We start from the raw sequence: 20,051 nt of genomic DNA, 5'->3' as shown, positions 1-20,051 counted from the left end.
CATCTCCTGCAGATAACTTCACAGACATAAGTCCATCCTGCCACACTGAAAAAAAAAGCCTGCTATTCCTTAAAGGAATGTAAAGGCATGGCTTGTATCGCAACATGACACAATCATATTGTCTTGAGCATAGTGTCTTAATCGAAATGATAACAAATATCAGCTGGGAAACCTCCAGATCAAAGGTTTGCAACATCTGTTGTCCCACCAACAGGTATCACAAGCATTATGCAGAACTCACATTTTCAGGACCAGACCCTAAGGGAACGACATCTGCTGAATCCTATAATATCCCAGCTTCTCTTGGCTTGTGTTAGAGCCTTATGACTTTTTAAACACAGTTGTTTTATATCCAATGTTTACATAAGGAGCCTCCAACGTGGCATTATGTAATAGTTATATATAGCCAGCCAGACTCAGGAAGAGACCCATACTAAACACAGGAATCAATAGCTTGTAATAACTCATTTTTGGTACCACTGGAATTGGTAAATTTATCCAAATTCAAACTGAATGAAGATAATTGCTGACTTAGAAGTGCAATGCAGAAATATTCAGTCTGTGCCCATAATTTGGTGTTTAATTTCTCATGTACTGTATTGTTAATTGTGCATAATTAGAAACAAATAAATGGCACATCTCAATCTACGTTGATTATGTCTTGCCTTACAGCACGCTCCTGGGCTCCTGACCATGGATAACGTGACTTGTACCAAACATACCTCCAGCTCGTGACTTGGCAGGATGTTGTCGTGTCAGTTAATTTTACTTCATCAATGTCAGAGGCCTTTCCTGCCTTTTCTTGGAGACCGTAAGGTCTCTGCTACTATACCTTATATCCAGCACAAGTGTGCCTGGGTGGGAGGCTGCATCGCTCTCCACGTCTTGCTCTGCATTCACAGGGAAATACAAGCTATGTCTTTGCTCTGACATTTCAAAGCACCTGGCTAGAAAATATCCACGTACTTCCTGAGAGTGGCTGTAAAGAGGATATTCTAAGAATACTGATGCTGTCAGATGGTAGTGCTAGAAACCCTGAGAGCACTGAGACAGTACAATAGTGCTGCTTCTTATACATTAGGGAGGGATGCGTGCCGCCTTCTGGCAAAGGGTTAGTCTTGGGAGCGCTGCATCCGACGCCAGAAACATTCCCAGAGCCAGCCCTTGGCTGTCGAAGCTCTGAGCACCCAACAAAACCAAGACAGACAATGGGAGCTGTGAGTGAAAACCAGACTTGCTCTGCGACTGCAAACCTGTGCCAGAGCTCCCTGGTTCCAGGAAGGCAACGGCCCAAAGGCTTGGTCCAGCCAGCAGCTTTTGAGTGCACAGCAGGTTATTTGTGACCAGGAAAATCTGCCTCTTGTGCTGAATTTCCATACACTTTTAATCCCAGTGACTGAGGAAGACGTTGGCAAAGCTTATGCCCCTCTGAAGGCAGGCGAATAAAGCACCTCGCTGCAAACGGAGCCTAACATTTATTTTGGGTGTGCGATGGAGTCTGAATTCATGTGATAGAGTAATCCTGTCGATGAGGTCATGTGTTCCTCTGAAGGGGCTTCTTTGTGCCCTGGGTTAGTTAGCAACGCTTTTTCTGTTATCAAGCATCTGATTAAGCTCACAAAGGAAGGGTCTTTAAAAAACAGTCTCAGGCAGAATCGAGAAGTGAATAAATAAATTGTTATGTTGTTTTTCTTTTTCCTTTTCGTTTTATCCAACAGGAAAAACAGAGGGGAGTAAGATGGGGAAGGGGCACCAGAGAGGGAGTCATTGTTCTCAAATGACAGAACAAAGCTCTTAATCTATTTTTAAATTTTCTACAGCACCCAACCCTGTGGCAGGTAATAGTTATATGCATCCATATGGCATGTTTCACCTCGAAGGATCACAGTGCACCATTCTGATAGTAAAAGCCTTCCAGAAGCCATCCTGTACCACTCACTGCTGGAGTGACACAGAGCCTACTTTCTGCAGTAGTGAAATCCTTACCAAAACACTGGAGGTAAATTAAAACATACCCCACATTGTTATTTGACTTGGAGAAAGACTCAGCCCTTTGTATAAGAATGTTTTGCACTGCGGCTCAGACACCTTTTGTAGTGTTTTGTGGTACCCCTACACCATGTGCCAGGAATAGCAGCTCAGCTCTGACAGCAGGGAAAGAATGAATTTAGCTAAATCATCATTAATTTCCCTTACAGGACACACATCCAAGATCACCTTAGATTGTGAAGTCTAAGAACAGCAAATTTGAAGATGTTAATAAGCTGTAAGACACCTGTTATTAAATACCTGTGCTTATTAGAATCGTATTAATTCACATTAGGTATTTGGTTACATCAGTGGACCACTGTATTAGAAAACAAACAAAAACCAAAAACCTCAGTTCCTCTCCTTGTGGATTGTTTCATTTAGTACTTCCCTGTCCTCTCCATTGGTTGTCTTGGCAAACAAACAGCTGTATAAATGTCGGCTATAAAAAAAAAAGAGCGGTAGAAAACAGCTGTGACCGACTGATGACAAAGTAACAGATACAGCTGATTGAAAAATTTTTCACAACCCTTACTTTGCCATTGAAAGATACCATTTTTCATTCAATTCTGAACACTCAGCAAGAAGAAAAGTAAAGTATCAGCAGCAATTCAGGAGTTCCCTTTCTCATCAAGAAATTCTATCCTACACCTGAGAAACCATTCTGAGGAAGTCATCTTTGAAACCAGTAATTTTTGTTCTGTGGGTTTGCTTTGAACAAAATGGCATTTTTGAAAGAATAACTGCCTCAATCATGTCTTCAGCCTTCTTCTTCCAATAAAACAGAGCACGCTGGAGTTCAGTTACTAAATGAAAAGTAATACTGAAGTGAAACTACAGTGCTCATGTGCTCCTCCATCCCAGGACAGGAGAAAGAAAATGAATCATGTTCAATTACACCTCTAAAAATGGAAGGGCACCCACAGGGAAGTAAAGGCTTGTTGGTGCATTTCAAAACACCATTAGATACCAAACGGAATTTTCAGGTACCAAAATACTTCAAGAACAGTGGGACAAATGCTGATGAGCTTTTTACTGTTTATGGCTGATTGTATTATTACCTTCCTGTTTCTGATCATCTTGGGGACACCGATTCTTATATTTGCAAGGCAAGGCCTGCTAATTCTACAAAACCCACCACAACTATCGTAGCTGCTGGTAAATAATATGCCCTCCCACACCCGCGGCATGCTTGGCAGGAACCAGCCTTGGCTGAAGATGAGAAACAAACAGCTTGAAAGTCTGTGAAAGGAGAAGAAAGAATTGATGAGGAGGGGGTAGGTGGGGAAGCAGAGGGGGCAAATACTCAGATGTCTCTGTTTTCTAATGGGATTGTACTGTTCTGGTGTACCAGCCAACCCCACTGTCTCTTTCCCTACAAAGCATGTTAGACCAGCTGGTGAATATGACCTGTGGCACTCCAGTGACTCTCAGCAACTAAAAATATGTCTCGGCGTTACTTTTAGTAAAAAATGCAGTTTTTGTTTGAGGCAAAATGAGGATAAGATCACGTAAAAATGATGCCGCTCAATGAATTTATGTGAATAATGCAAACTGCAGTGGGTTGACTGAAGCAATGTCTCGCATGGCTTATGCTGCAGCTCCTTTCTACCTCAGGGCTGCAAAGCCCAGGAAATGAAAATGTTCCATCTACAAAATACGTTGTTTTTTTTTTTAACAGATTAAGTGTATTCTCTTTATGATGTAGAGAGATGAAACTGTGAATGTTGAGCTGAAAAAGCCAAACAAGTGTTCATTCAGATCAAACATTTTTTTTTTAATATATTCTAGCCATTTGCAACAGCAGTTTGTATGTTGGTGTGACTTGGGTCCTGCCATGCAGGCAGCCCAAGAAAAGGAGTAAATACCCTCTGGATTTGTCCTGCTGGGACATGTGGGAGGTGACTGCAGGCAAGGGAGCACACAACTCCCTGCTGCTCTACCACAAAGCTGTGGTTTGTGGTGCTGTGAGGATGGACATCTTGGAGACTCTCCTTTATGAAACTGGGGAACACAAAGTGCCAGATGGACCTACTGGGGCGTCAACTGCTGACTGATGGGAATATTAAGATGGAAATAAAATTTGAGATGAACTGATGTATAGGGCAGCCAAAGAAAACATCCATCTGGGTGTGACAGTTCAACGGCATGGTGAGGAGTACGCTGCAGCCTGGCAGTGTCATTGCAAAGTGAAAAATGAACAGGCCTCCCACTGAATGGATTCCCCAGGCCTGGAAAAACTACCTCTCAACAGGAGTTGAGACAAAAGCTTCCCAACCAAGGGTCTGCAGTCTCAGTCTTTGGAACCGTAAGAGGAGATATGAAGCTAAATAGAGCTGGCTCGTTAGGGCTGGACGTGTGGGGTTCCCACAGAACCATGTGCCCCCGGCAGAGACTCCAGAAAGTGCTCACAACCTTGGGATTAACCGTGGTGTGGTCTCGTGGTTAGAACCCAGGACTGAAACTTAAGTTTCCTGAAATGATTTTATAAATTGTCTGGTATGTCTCAGTTTATCCATTGGTAAAACCTCACAGGGGGAGCATGCTTCTTGGTGAAATAAGTATTGCAAGGACCTCACGGGAAGGTACTGTCAAATTCTTACTTCAATACTTAGACACTTTCCTGAAGACTGCTATTGAATTGCCAGAAAATATACATGGAACAAAGAACTGGAGAGTTATCTACTACAATATAAGGAAGAAAAAGAATCTCAGAGAAATATCCTTGGCACTGGAGAAGAAAGTCTGACCAGAGATGTGCAGCAAATATGCAGATAACTACATGACTGCTGGAAATTCTAGGGTAACAATAAGAAACTGAATACTTAATCTGAAGCCAAACCGTAGGATGTGCCAAGCCAATTACCAGAATAAAAAGATGAACCCATGGAAATAAATGATAAGGTTAACAAAACCCACAGAGAAACACACCAGAATTTGAGAAAAATCTGCAACTGAGACAAAATAGGAGGTCCAAACCAAGTAAGTTACATCTACAGAATGCCCTTTCATCTATAACAGTCTCCAGACTGTTTTATGAAATCAGCAGAGGAGACATTCGTGCACACACGTACACCCAACCTTCCTCCACGATGAGATGTGTCCACCGTCGTGTAGCAACGTCTGCTGCTGTTACACAACTGCCGTGATTCATGCTTTTGGGCAGGAAGCAAAGAAGAATTCTACATCCAGCTCAAACCACACAAGGAATTTTATCCAAGCCACAAGAAACTAGCTAGTTATTTTAAGGGGTAGAATACTCAAATGTGTCATATATAAACTGAAAGAGAGAAACTCAGAAGAGGTAACTATAGAAGAACCAGCACCAACTCCATCCAGCCTAGCTCTCAATGACTGAGACAAGGCACAAGTTAACAGGAAACCCAGCGTGCACTTGGGGCTTGTTTTTTTGTTAAGAGCTCAGATACCTGAGCATCAATTTTTGGAAATGGGAACTCAGAAAAGAGAAAAAAAAACAAGCAGGTCAGTGGGGTGCTTTTGAGCTGCATTCAGACTCATGGCAGGGTGCACAGCAATCGGCCCAGTACAACAATTTGCTACAAACTTTTGAGATTTAAAAAAAAAAAAAAAAAAAAAGTAAAAAGAAAGGACTATGCATCTGCTAAACGCTTTTTTTTTCTTTTTTTTTCTTCCATCTGCAAAGCAATCTCTGCTCTTTATGAAGCTTTCAGAGCTGGAAGAAAAGAGCCTCTGACTGACACAGCCTAGACAAAAACAGTATTTTCTTTTCCAATATTTAAAAACAACAACAACAAAAAACAAACAAACAAAATACCACTTTTCATAACAAAAGCAATTTTTGTACACAGTCTCAAGCAGAAATCACTCTTGCCCCTGAATATGTACTGTACCTTTTAATGAAGCCTTTCTAATAGCAAAAGCATTTGCTTTCTCTCTTGGCTTTTTTCTCCCCATAGCAAAGACGTATGTAGAACTGGAAAAGATCTACAGTTTTCTAAACTTGTCTTTGGAAAGTTTTTTTGCCAAGTTACACTTTGTCAGGAGCTCATTATTCTCTGGGTAGACACTAGAGACTTCACTTTGAATTATTTTGAGGGCTGTGCTGATGCCGTTTCAAACTCTGAGATTTGTATGCTTTTTTGCATGAATCACAGCTACTTACGTTCATTCCACATACAAAGATCTGTTCAATTTCCAGACCCTTCTCCATAGTGTTTCTCCCAAAACCATCCCTAGGTTTTCCACAGCCCATTTCACAGAGTGGTTTTGTGATAAAATGGGAAGGAGAGGAACTCAGGGCTTCTGATTTTTTCCTCCACTCCTTTCGCCCACTGGCTATGTGACACTGGCCCTCTCTCCATTCCACATTTGCATCGAGACCAAGATTGGCTCTGAAATGAATTCATACAATTCTGTCTTCATTTACACTTTAGAGGAGCTGCCCTGGATTGACAGTGAGATTGCGTGTGGCCCAGCAAGCTGGACCGTGTGGGACTCATGCTATCTTCACCGGCAGAAAAAACAGAGCTGGACTTTGCAAGGCTGAGCCTAGAAAATTTTAGACCTCCTGACCTCCATAATGAAAACTAGAGAGATAAAGTAAAAAACAATGTTCACTATAGAGTACAAAGGTCTCAGAATGGTAACCCAATGTTAGGCTGAGCAACAGTTTCCGAGAGCAAAGCAGAAACCAATTCTGGGGATAGAAATGTGGACAGTTTCATTTGTCCCTTGAATTCACAAGTGAGGTATCAAGTATCTTTTTTTTTTTTTTCCTACTGACAACAACAGATAGGAAATGAATCACCAATACTACTGCCAAGTATAATACGAATATGTGAATAAATAGGTGAAGAGATGCAGCTATAAAAAGCAGGTGCTAAATTCCTCATCTTACCAAAGATGATAGTGAAAACTATGCTGTAGAAAATAGGATCTTTGCATTCATAAGAACCACGAGCCACTGACACATTAAACAAATACACGCATAGTATGCAGGTGAATAGCTTAAGCACGCTGAGACGACATTGCTTTTTTTCAGCGTCTCTGATGAAGCTGTTTTTTAAATTGCTCGTGCTTCTGAAAGAAGAGGTAAGCCAAAAATCCACTCCATACACCCAGCATCACATTTTTTCCATATTTTAAGTGAGTTGAGCTGAAGGAATGTCACGTATATAGGCAAGTGAAGTGGAATTCTGTTTTAATGGCTTTGCTGTAACTAAGTGCACAAATAATTTACATGTGCATTGGTCTGGAATAACAAGAAGTGTTTAAGAAGTATGAGTTGCTAGAGATGATGCTGGTCAGCAGGCAGCAGGATACGTTCAGAATTCATTGTGGTTATTCACACGCAGTTTGTAATTTTATTTCAATTTAACCATGTGATTCTTCTAGCACTGCAAATGACACCTCTGAACTGCCTCAGAAGCCAGCCACAAAAGCCTGCATTATTTTTGGTGATCAGAATTATTATTACTTGCCTCCTGTCATTAAGCAGACTTTGGTCTTCTTAACAGAAGCTGGGGAAGCATATAGGTAACCCGTCCACAGAAAACTCTTTGTTTTTCAGGCAATTATTAGTTTGTCTGGGCGGCTTTTCCTCCCCACCAGAGCTCCTCTGTCCTTGGTACTAGCATCTGAAATGTGCAGAAATGTGCACTTTTTTTTCTAACTTACAAAACCACGGAAGGAGTTCCTTGAAATCTGACTTCCAGTAACAGCCCCCAGGCTAGCTGGCTGCTTGGCCTAGTTCTGTCAGCTGCCATAGCATCAAGAATCTCCATGTTTGGTGTACCAGGGTATGGTAGCGAATTTTAGTAGCACAAAATATATAACAAAGAGTGACGATGAAGTGAAATCAACCATGATGTGGCAAGACAAACTAAAATATAAATTTAGATTCACAAAATATGAAGCAAATTGAGTGTAAGGCACTTGAAAACGGAGAAGGGGGCCGTTTCCAAACAGTCCGGTCAGAGGATTTTTCTCAGTGCTCTGATTTAAAGCAGAAGCACTTATATAATGTAATGGAAAATACAGCCATATACACAGCTCTGAGCAAGTGATTAGTTGCAACGGTGACTGAACTCGGACAAAACTCTGCCCTGCTGCTTCAAATGTCAACAAATTGGGCCCTGTTACACTAATGGGAGACTTGAGAGACCTCCACCAACAACGCTCTGACCTCCTTTTCTTAACCCGCAGTGACTTGAAACCTGTCTGTGTTAAAGTCTAAGCTGACAGCAATTTGAGCCATGGAATAAAAGAAGGGATGTGGAGCTCAATTATCCAGCAACAGATCTCCAGTGAAATCAATGCAATTGTGTCACATGAGAATTTGGCTGGCAGCCTCCAAAGTCTGCAAAACAGAAAACCATCCCCTCAGAAATGCACGCTGAAATGAAGCAGACAAGGAATAATGCAATGAAGTGCTGCTTTATGCATGAAAAATGCTCAGTGGGTTCTGATTTCCTCTCCATTAGACTGGTCCTTCCCCATGTAACTCCAGGAGCAGTACTCCTGACCTAAATGAGCACAGACCAAATCAGATCAAGCCAAGGCATCCTCTGCAAAGAGAAATTTCTCTGCTGTATGATTAAGACAATGACAAGCAGGTATACTGTAAGTATATTCAGCACCCCATATAACCGCTCATCTCAGCAGAACAAGCTGTGTCTCCAGGTGAAACAGATGAAGTTAGATACAGCAGACTTTACTTTTATTTGCATTAAGGCCCCCTTTTTATCAGTCTGGTAGGGCATATTTATAGGATATAGGATTATGGCATGTGTAGGGCGTATTTAAATTCATCAGAATTGCACATTTTTACATCAAGTGTGATACAAGTATAAATCTGGAGAGAGATACAAACACAGTTTAAAGTCTCTTGCATATGTTCTGAGCTACATAACTTGTACAAACTAGAATCAAGCCACAACCTAGAAAGCACTGTGTTAATTCTGGATCATTTCCCTTTTCTTACAGATGAGCCTTCACCCACATGAATAGTGCCGGCTAAACCATAAGTAACGTGGAAATGTTTTCACAGACAAATCTGGAGGGATTCTAACCAAATCAAAGCAAATAAACTCATTCAAAATGACCTTCCTCAGCACTGACATGGCACTACCATGTCATTGGTAAGCACAGGGCTTCTACAGAATGCAGATGGGACAGTGACACTGAGCTGCTGCAGACACAAGAGGCTAGGCGCCGTGTCCACTGATGGGGAAAGCATGGGCAGGCACACAGGCTTGGCTGGTAGAAGACATATTTCCCTCTTTCTGCCAGTGACCCTCTCAAATCCCAGTGTACTGTTACATATAATTAACAGTATATGAAATAATAGCCTGAGAACGACAAGAAAAGTGTAAATAGCATCTAATGCATTTGAGCAGGGCTCTACATCTCCAGGTCCTTCATTCTTTCCATCAAATCTGGAACCACAGCACTTGTGGTGCTGGATCACTGTGATTGACTTGCTAACCTGTAAAGTGTATAAGTCTACATCCTAATTAACACTTGGCAGTGGAAATAAAAATTCTCTGGCTTGCAGATGGTATATCCTCCTATAAATACTTCACTTGGACACCTGTCTGTAAAAATAGATAGGACATTCATAAGGAGTGCTCACTATGGGAAATGCCAGCATTTTTTCCTGGAAACTATTTACATTGCCAAGATACTTCAATAAGAAAAATGATCTGAGACCTTTCCCTTAATACGCATCCTGTTCTCATTTGACTTGTAGTCTACAGTGTGCAGCATTCATTCTCAGTCAGACTTGAATTACTGCAGTACAAGCAATGCAGAAGGGAAGTACAAGCCACAAGTAAAGGAAAAATATGCGTTACACTGTGTTGCACTAAGAGGAATGGATTGCCTATACATCACAAGCTACCTTTATATCTTTCTTGGCATAGACCTTTGTCACACAGCACAGAGAAACTATTTAGGAGGATTCAGCATATCCAGAAGAAGCTGGTTTTCCAAAAGAACCAGTAGAAACAAAGAACCAGTGCAAAGTGGACACTGAGCTCCTTTTGAAAGCCTGACAAACTGACTTCTGACAAAATGGGATCATGCCAGGCCAAGAAGGAAGACAGCCACTAAGGTCTTGTACTGTGCTGTACAACACATACTGCAAGTAAAGCTGCTAGCCTGTCCAAATAAAGGCTTTTCACCAGACCAAAGACACTGAACCCCACAGTCAAAAGTACGCAGCTCGCAGTTGGCTGTCCCACCTGCTATCCCTGCACCCTGCCTTTAAGGCAAGTCCAAAACGGATTGACAAAATCTGTCTCTTCACAGATCTTACAATTTCTTGGGAACAAGAAGCAAACTTCTTTCCTGGAATTAATTTTTTTTTTTTTTAATCCCTTTTCAGCAGGCAATCCTTAATGGTGGCAATAACAACTTAGCCAGTTTGATGAACACAGAGGGAAACGATCTCACAGTTTAATTTCTGTTTATAGTCAGAAGATGTTTACATCCCCTTTTAGCTTTGTGCTGCTAGAATGTTGTAAAAGAACATTAGTTTAAAGAAGAATCAAGACAGTTTGGGTTGATATTTTGGTTAATATCCTAGTGCCATAAAAAGTTATTATTTGGAACTTTAGGTTCACAAGGTTATGATGTTCCAGTGCATCTTGGGAAAAAGCACAAATGCTCAAGTACTTTGTTAAAACAAACCCATTACAGTGGAATTTCCCTGGGCACAGAATTTCAGGCTCCTTTAAATATCTTGGCCAATATCTATACACATATAGTCAATGCTACAGCCTGGCATGGGGAAGAGGCAGACTACTACAATAGACCTTTGTCATGCCTATGATTCAAGCAACTGGTTTTGAAATTTGTTTAAAAAAGATTTCTGTTCCACCACCCTGTACTTTCTACTCAATTACTAAAAGGAATATGTTTTCTAAGCATGAAACAATATCATTTTTGTCAAGGGTTTGGAAATTGAGCACTTATATGAATTGAAGAAAGCTTCCTTTCTCTTCCCTGTGCAGTTCTGGTTACAGGGAAAGAGCTTTCTGTGTGAGTAATCTTTCTAAGTAGGAAGCAGAGCTCCCCTATTGCTAGGGAAGAATGGACCTCCAGTAGGCTAATATGTGATGGATGACTGAATGCAAACTTGGCAACGTTGTTCTCCGCTCCCCAAAGAATACAAAATGCCACAGGCTATTCGTACACAGGGACTCGCTGGTTGGAAGTTCTGAAAACTTGGCAATGTCCCACCTTAGTTTAATTGAAACTACAGTGGCAAGACAATTAAGGATGTGAATTTGGAGAAATTGCTTCCAACAGGATGAATTTATCTTTGGAGACTGACTCATGCATAAGTGAAACAAAAACATACATGGAAGGTTATTCTTGTTGACTCCATAGCCTGAGCAGCAAAATCTCACATTAGCTTTTGATGAGTGCTTCATGGGATACGTCAGCCCTTGTATATTAACTGGTATTCTTTAAAGACACTCTAACTACATACACATAGACTAACTGAAGCTTCAGAGGTTATTTTGTTGTTATGTCAGCATCAGGATATGCAGTATGTAGGAGAGAGAGAAATGATGCATACAGAAATCCAGCAAAATATTATATTAAGGCCATGCATATAATTGCACATATATCATTCCAACACACTGTAATGAGCTTTCTCCTATTAGTGAATGTTAAAAAGAGATACTAAGTAATTGAAACTTTGTACTTTCTGCAGAAGGATCCCTACTATACTCCTTCTTTTAACGCCCAACTACTTTCTGCGGGACCGAGAGACATCTCTTGTCAGGCAGAATCCCTTTCTGCCTCCCCCTCCTCAGCCTGCCCACTCCGCACAGTGCAGTTACATCATACGTTGAAAGATTTCGCTAGCTGGAAGAAAGCCCAGTTTTTAACTTTTCCCACATGTGGAAGGCATTTAACTTCAGTTCAGATTGGACAGAGGATCGAACGCACGAATGGACAGTGAGCGCTGAGCTAGGGGGAGTTTCACACTTGTATAAAACCCAGAGCTCAGTGGAAACTGAGACAGCTCAACACTGTCTGTCAGGGCTGTTCATTTGATCTTCCTCCCAGTACTCCAATTCCTTCTTCTTTTCTCTTCACAACACAAACAATTTTTTTACTGCTAATGATAGCAATTGTAAGTTCTTTATGTCAAACAGCATCACTTACCACGTCTGTTCACTCTTTGTAATACAATGAGATGCTAAAACGCTGTAGCAATAACATCATCAGCATCTAATAAACTCCTACAAAAAACCAACAACCCGCAGACAGCAAATCCACTTTGATACCAAGCAGTTTAGTCAATCAAATCACATCTTATAAACTCAAAAAATAAGGGATGTGTACAGGTCACTTCTATCTCCCAAGTTCAAGTTTTGATATTTTCTATCCAGAACTAAATGTTACATGTCTTACAATTCCTTGCACCAGCTTTGCAAACTTCTGAGTTTGGACAATGATAAAATATTTGCCCATTAATTTAATAAGCTGTGACAGCTATTTTTCTCAGTTTCCTGATTTGCTAACACTGATTATTCTGAAATATTACATCAGCCACTTCCTTAAAACTACCAGGGGTAGCTACTACACGTAACAGTATTTTCACATATCTATAGTTTATAGCCACTGGTTTTGATGACAATGATCAGTCCTTGAGAAGGGTGCACTAAAGTCACACCAGAAATCAAGTCAGAGAAAGTACATGTTGGTAAATCAGAGCACAACTTGAAAGCCCAGTATCTCAACCTGCCACGGTTCAAAACAAATACCTTTTTATTATTGAGAAGCTGGGATTTCTAACTTTCTAGTGGTACAAATCATACATTTCTAAGCCTGGAACTTTATGAGACACCAGACTCTATGAATGTCCCTTGCCCTTCAGCTCAGTAGTGCTGTGATGTATATTTCCAAGGTCCAACATATCAAGTCACAGACTTTAAATTAGAGTAATTTTTCTACTCTGAATTTCTCATGTTTCACTGTGTGCCATACATGCAGGACAGGTAAATGTGTAGCTGATAACAAAGCAGAAACCACTCTGCATTTAAACTTACTTCGAAATATAATGTCGAACTTAGATACCAGGGTTCAGTAATGGAAACAGCCACTGAATGAAAACTCTTTCTCCCTTACAGATTTGCCAGTGTGGGACATCCGTTTACACCAGACAACTATTTTATACAATCCAGTATCCTTCGTTACTGCTTAGCACCACTCAAACCTCTTGAGCACACCCTACAAAGCTATAGGAACAGATTAACTGTCATAGGAAAAAGGCAGACAGCAGCACAAACAGGTCTATTATTTCGAATGGTTTTGCCAGAGCGATGAAAGAGTTAAAGCTCTGGCTCCAAAGCAACATCACTGTTTCAAACACACACTTGCTCTTCAGTTCTGCTTTGCTCTTGGGAAGGAAAGGATGAAAAAGTCCCAAGAAGCACAGGCCTTCCCACCTAATCTCATCATTTTATCAAAAGTGAAACAATACTCAAGAAAAAACTTTGACAGTCTCTTTACAGCAAGTCAGAACATCTTCACATTCAGATAGTCTTCAGCTTTTTTTAGACACTTATAAAAAGCAGTAATGTTAAAAATAAGCTACTCCTAGCTGAAGTTTGAACACCTATAGAAATGCTCTTCTAACAACAGGATAGTTAAGTTTAAGTGAATACAGGGGAGATGTGGTCCACACTTAAAGAAGAGGTGGGATCAAAGAAGGAATAGATTTGCATTAACAAAGACCCCCAGCTAACAAATTACCTGTAGTTTTGCAGAGCACTTTTTAGTCTGAGTATAGGGATATTTCAGCTAAGCTCTAGCACTATTAAGCACTTATAATTCAATGGGAGGATTGGATTTGGCTTGTTCTCTTATCATATGTCTATTTCCACAATGTACCTGGATGAGACTTCTGCTACACAATACCAGATTCCCTCCAAATGAGACATGACACACTAATCTGCAGACTGTATGCTTTTCAGCAGATCCTTTGGCTCTCCTGTGGCTTTGAAAACACTGATAACGTAACGGTAATTAAAGGATTAAGGACTGGAACTTGCAAAGAATTTTCTCTGGGCTGGAAGGCACCAGAAGATAAAATTAATGACCAAAGGACCGTGGCAAACGAATAGCAATTTGCTGAGGATAGCGATGGTGATAGGGTCAGTGACAGTGGGGGCAAGCAGTGCCCTGTACGGCATCCCTCTTCCCTCTGCCTCTTCTCAGCTGCTAATCCCCCTGCTCAATTCAGATGCACATCCTTCCCTGAGCAAGGTGCAGAGGTAGCAGCTGCAAAGGGGCTCGTCCTGAACTCCCTGACAACTCTTCAAGTGCTTTCAAAATTCACTGCCAGGGAAGGTCAACTGCAGATAGAACTTGTCTCTTCCTTTGGCTAAATGCTTTCATTTGCTCCCGAGTTTCTATTAGCAGTAAGAAAAGGAAAAAAAAAAAAAAGACCCCATAACCCTTTTCTGCAAGTCCTCCTAGAATTCAAAGCACGGTTGCTACCCCCCGCTGTCCAGCTCATTCACTGACTACAGCAACCGTAAGGTTTCACAGATCTAAAAAGGCAAACGCAGAACCTCTCCATAATAAAAAGGAAAAAAAAAGTATAACATTAATGATAAAGTGTGTAAAATGAATTTTTACTAATTTTTTTAACGGTGAAAAAACACACAACAGCTTGACATGAAGGGTTTTGCCCAGTCTATGCACCTCATTGATTTCTATTCTTTTTTGTCAGGAAAATCTGATAAATACCTTGCTATGCTTTTTAATTCCATGTCTCCACTATGCAAGGGGACATGCCCCAGTCCTGTCAATCTGATCGTATCTCCTCCAGCATGACACAACACTGACTTTTCAGAAGTTTAGAGCAATTACCAAACACTCAACCTCCCAGTAGCCAGAGAGCGAATTAGGCAGGGAAAACTCTGCAAAGGTGATGTAACACAGACTTTTGAGTAAGAAGGCTTAAGTCTTAAATGAAGCTAGGTGCAATGGCTTTCTCCCAGTCAGTTCCCTGTTTTAAGTCAATTTGAGGCTAACTGGGGAGTGCAGAGGCAGTGACGCAGAAACCTCAGTGCAGCCGGCAGCAAGCAGTTAAAGCAAGTGCCGGGTTTTTCCATGATGCTGGAGGATTTCACTCTCCCGCTGCCCAGAACCCACCCATATACTTGGCAATAAGATACCAGTTGAATCTTCCTTTGTCTTTTGCTCCCCACAGAAGGCTTGGATGTTACTGGACTTCTAAAAGAAACTGGAGCCAGAGGGGGCAAGGAGAAAGGTGACAAAGGTTCAGAGCAAAGCAGTGTGCAGACGGCAAATGGAAAAGGGCCCGATTCTTTCCCAAGTCACACACAATAGCAAAGGAAGAGGAGTTACCTGGGAGGTAGAACTGCAAGTGGATTGCACCTGGTACACAATGTGAGGATGGGGACACATTTATATTACCTGGCTAGCCAAGAGGGAATCCCAAATCTGATTTTCTACCCAGCCTGTCAGTCAGGTTTCTGCCCGTATTCCTGTAGATGTCCAGCTTTAACTAATCCATCCTTCATTCATTCATTGGATCTAATTAACGTCATTGAGAAGTTTCTTACATTATCATTGCATCGGATCATACAGACAAACCAAGGCAGGCATGCTCCAGTTCAAAAATCTTCCTTCCTAAGCTCCCTGACTACTCAGGCTGAATAAAGTCCTATCCATGAGGGTCACAACAGAAGGCTGTGTTATTGCAAACTTGGGTGGGAGAAGAGCTCCTGGGTTTTTTAATTCAGGAAGGAAGCAGACTTACCTTACAGACTCTGACAGAGATTAGATCCTGCTGCGAGCAGCCTCCATGAAATAAAGATGTTAAAGTCAGCTATCAGCTTCTGACTTTGTTGCCGTCCTGTCAAAACTCAGAGAAGTTGTGATGCCTAATTCTGTGTGAGTGTGTGTGTGTGTGTGTGTGTGTGTGTGTGAAAGAAACGTTTGACAGTAAGGCAAACTGGTCAGATCAGCCAGATTCTGCTGGGTTTATATAGCTGAGCTGCAAATCCTGATCCTTGGCTCATTCCACTGTAATAGGATGCCTGAAGGCATTTTTTTCAGTTTTGCTTTAAAGGAACAGCCTCTCTCTTTGGCTTAGCTTCTGAAGAAACACACACGCACTCACATACACACACTGTCATAACCAGACACACACACAAAAAAAGAATTTGCATGCAATTTATGGCTAAAGAAGGAAACCCCTGAACCATTAAAAAAAAAAAGTCAGCTCAGGGCAAATGACTCAGAAAGCAGAATATTTTCCTTACAGCATCAGCAAAGTACATTATCAGGAGTTTTAAACCCCTCATCCCCATTATTTCAACGTTGCGAAAGAGTAGCAAACTTAAATAAAACCAGGGGAATCACAAGCAGGCTTTCAGTTCCAGAAACTCCTACAGAATGTGCTAGGACTAACGAGCAGTTAGTGCAAATCAACCCCACTTCACTGGAATCAACTGAAAAAAATCAGATTTACACAAGCTGACGATCTGGCACACTCCAGCATTTTTAAGCTTGTGATGTTTGCATCTCAGTGTACTGCTTCTGCTCTCTCAACAGCTGGAGGGAGAAAAGGGCACAAATCAAGAGAAAAATCTCACAAGCAGAGTCCTCGAAAGATTCTTTGTTAAAAAAAAAAAAAAAAGAGAGAGAAAGGGAGATAGAGATAAAAGCCCAGGGAAGAACATGGGAGGGCTTCCCTTTCTTCTCAGATCTGATAAAAAGGCATTATGTGGTTGTGTGTGTGTAAAGATAACGCAACCACTTGTTCGAGGCTCATGGTTTTCTGGTCACTGCATTCTCTCCGCGTCCCATCCCGGAGCTATCAGGAGCACACACAGTGCTCACCTGGCACTGCTGCAGGGGCCTTGCTGTCTCTGATTACCCCTGAACCTCCCTCGGATCCTCTTTGCTGATTTCTTAAAAGTAAAATTTGTTCTGGTCATCTCCCTTGATCCCAAAGGCAAGGGGGTTACTGTACACAGCCCCTAATAAATCTTCAATTTTTGTATGCAGTTCTCAGAATATTCTCAAAATGATCCTGGTGCCAGCCTACATTAGCTCCCCCCCAGTTACGCAGTTCTGAGACATTCACTTAAAGCTTGCACTCAGTGACAAAAACTGAATGAGATGTAACACAATTTTTCCAATAAAATCTGATGGAGACTGAGAAAAAGATGGTTCCCCATACAATAAGCCACTTGCTGCCTGTTACTTCAGTAGTCCTTTCACATAGATGTGAAAAAAACACATTATTCCTCTGTCCACATCCACAAGTTGAAACAAGACAGGAAGCTTGTGAGTAAACTACGGGAAGCAATATGCAGGATTTGTTTTTGCAGTGTTTGCTAATAACAGCTTTTCTGCCAACAGCTATTGAATAAAAATTTAAACTACTTTTTTCTCCTATCGTTCCCCACCCAGTTACCTGACTTCAAACAATATGCCTTATGAGTTTCAGGTAAGAGTTCGGGCCTGTTCTTGGTTTATCTTTTCCGGCTCACCCATCCTTAACCATACTCTGTGGCAAATACTGAGCGATACACTGAGTCAGGAGCAAATGGTAGCATGAAAGAGGGAAATGTACTGTAATCAGAAAGACAGCTTTAGGTTGTGATCTTTAATGCATGGGACTAAAACGGAATGATGTGCCCTGTGGTATCCTCTTTCATTAGATAACTGTCGATAGCAATTGATTTTTTTTTTTTAATGAATTGAGAAGGGAGAAAGTAATTGAACATTAATATTTGTACAAACAGCTGGGTTTGCTGCTGTGTTGTTACACACAAGCTCATGTTGGAGATGAAATTCAAACACGTAAGGACAATCATAACAGACAAATCTAGGAATAGCTAGATGACAGCATGAAATCTAGGATAGCATGGAAGTATGAGAGAGACCGCGACTCGTTACTGTGGAAAAACAGTGAATTTCACACTATATACTCATCCTCACCTTGGGACAAAATTGTTGCAACACAGGTAATTAGACTTAGTTCAACTTTAATACCTGGATTGGTTTACTCCATCCCAGGAGTAATTTACTTTGTAGCAGCATATCTGACAGTGTGAAAGCTGCCCTGAAGGCAAAGAAGCCAGCACAGCAGGAATTAACATCCTGTTAGCACAGCCTGAGATGTGTCTTGCCACGCACATGGTACAGCCGAGTTCAACAGCATGCAGATGGGAACGCACTGAGCCACTGGAATAAAACTTATGAAATAAAAGGCCAGGTTATTGTGCCTTGGGGCGGGGAAATAGATTCTTGGTTCAAGCAATTTTAGGAGCCAGGAGAAGTGTTCGGTGCCTGTGGCTGGAAGGAAGTACATTTCTCACAGCAACCTGATGTTGGAGTAGGACAGAGCTCAAAAGCAGCACCCAAGAGCTCGGTGGAGATGGCCAGGGCAGATTCAGAACTGGCAGCCTGAGAAACGGAATCCAGTGGGGTCACGGTGCAGCGATGACCACTGAACTCAGTTTATCTTACTTAATGCTAAGATAGAAAAAAGAAAACAAGTTTTAAAGACAGACTATAATATTACAGGATCTATCCTTAAGGACATATTACCTTTAAAAAAAAAATTAAAAAAAAAAAAATCTTTCTAGGCTCCTTTCTATGCACTAATTCTTGTAGTACAAGTAATTTCCAGAGACATTTTGATCCTTTTTCACTGAATAGCCTTCCCTTGCATTTTCTGTCCTTTGAGCCAATATTCACTAGATTTCACTGGTACAGAATAAAGTCCACAGTGCTTTTGTCTCAACATCAGCACTGCCATGATTTCTTTGTGACTGTGGCCAAATACAGGTCATTCTAGTTCACGCTGAGTGGCGTTCTGGCAACCTCGCTGTACCTTTGGCTCCTGGGCTACCATCTTACCTGCTGCTTTTCAGTTGATTTCCCATTAATTTGCAACAAACCATGGTCCCAGTGCATTCACTGCTTCTTACTTGACAACCATTTGCAAACCGACTTTGATTTCTACAAGTGCACTTACTGTTTAGAATCACTGTGCTAATATACAAGACAGTTTAAAGGCACCTAAATATCTAAAATACTGCTTTAAATATCTGCTATTTGCAGCAATTCATGTTGCCCCCATACTACTATTTTCCCATTTTTCATGTAATGACTCCCAAATAGATTATGGGCTTTCAAAAGCATTACAAACTTCTGGCTGTTTGCCCAGTGCTTATATTTAGGTGAGAACACTATTTCATATAGTCATTCACGGACCATCCTTTCCCAATGTTATGAACACTGGCATGACCATGTTCAGCCATGTTGAAGATGACATTGCTCTGAGGCTGGATTGATTCTGATAATTGCAACCCATGTTGAAAACCAGAAAAAGGCGACCACTGTTTTATTATTAGAAAATGCAGCAGCTTATTCCTAACCTAGGGAACATCTGACAGAAGCAGATGAACACAAAATCTGAAGGTGCAAGTTTGCAACTAATGCTTAGATCAGCAATACTGAGAGTTTCAGTGGAATCAACTGGATGTTTAAATACAGTAACGTTTGGCCCCATAACATCCAATAAAATAGTAAATATCACGCCAGCCACTAAATTACAAAAAAAAAAAAAAAACTTGAAAATTTTGGATTTTTTGAGAGATGATCTCCAAAGAAGATAATGAAATTTCCTCTATTATTTGGATTTAATATTATTATTGTCAGGATGTTTCCCAAGGGTTGCATTCACTCCCTAAGTGAAGAAATAGGATGCAGCTGTCTGAGAGCAGACCCACTGGGTTTGTGCACCGCTTGTATACAGGAAGCCAGTTGCAACTGATATCCATTTACCCTGTCTTTAACCATTTTTTTAAAGAGCTGATTATGTTTTGACAGTATTTGTATGACCTGGAAAGAACACAAGCTGAATCGCAAATAAAAGGTAATTGAGAAAATGTTGGTGTTTAATAAAGTTATCTCAAACTCTCTTATCACATCAGTGAAAAGAAACTGTGCCTCTTAAAGGATACACA

The 20,051-nt window shown here is 41.1% G+C and overlaps 1 protein-coding gene across 9 annotated transcripts in view; it reads right to left on the bottom strand.

Moving 5' to 3' along the window:
* Positions 1–20,051, bottom strand: part of TNC (tenascin C) — a 178,023-nt gene that overhangs the window by 57,660 nt on the left and 100,312 nt on the right. For 3 of the 9 annotated variants that reach the window (XM_080561595.1, XM_080561596.1, XM_080561594.1), the window contains exon 1: positions 15,824–16,060. The exons of 1 other annotated variant lie outside the window; for it this stretch is intronic. The gene's annotated coding sequence lies outside the window, so the exon portion shown is untranslated. Of the gene's footprint in view, positions 1–15,823; positions 16,066–20,051 lie in introns of those variants that run through there. 5 more of the 9 variants (XM_080561591.1, XM_080561593.1, XM_080561597.1 and 2 more) reach the window with 5 other exon arrangements.

Source organism: Anser brachyrhynchus (assembly GCF_964034855.1).
Source record: "Anser brachyrhynchus genome assembly, chromosome: 19".
NCBI classification, from domain to species: Eukaryota; Metazoa; Chordata; class Aves; order Anseriformes; family Anatidae; genus Anser; species Anser brachyrhynchus.
This window is presented reverse-complemented; position numbering and strand designations above follow the sequence as displayed.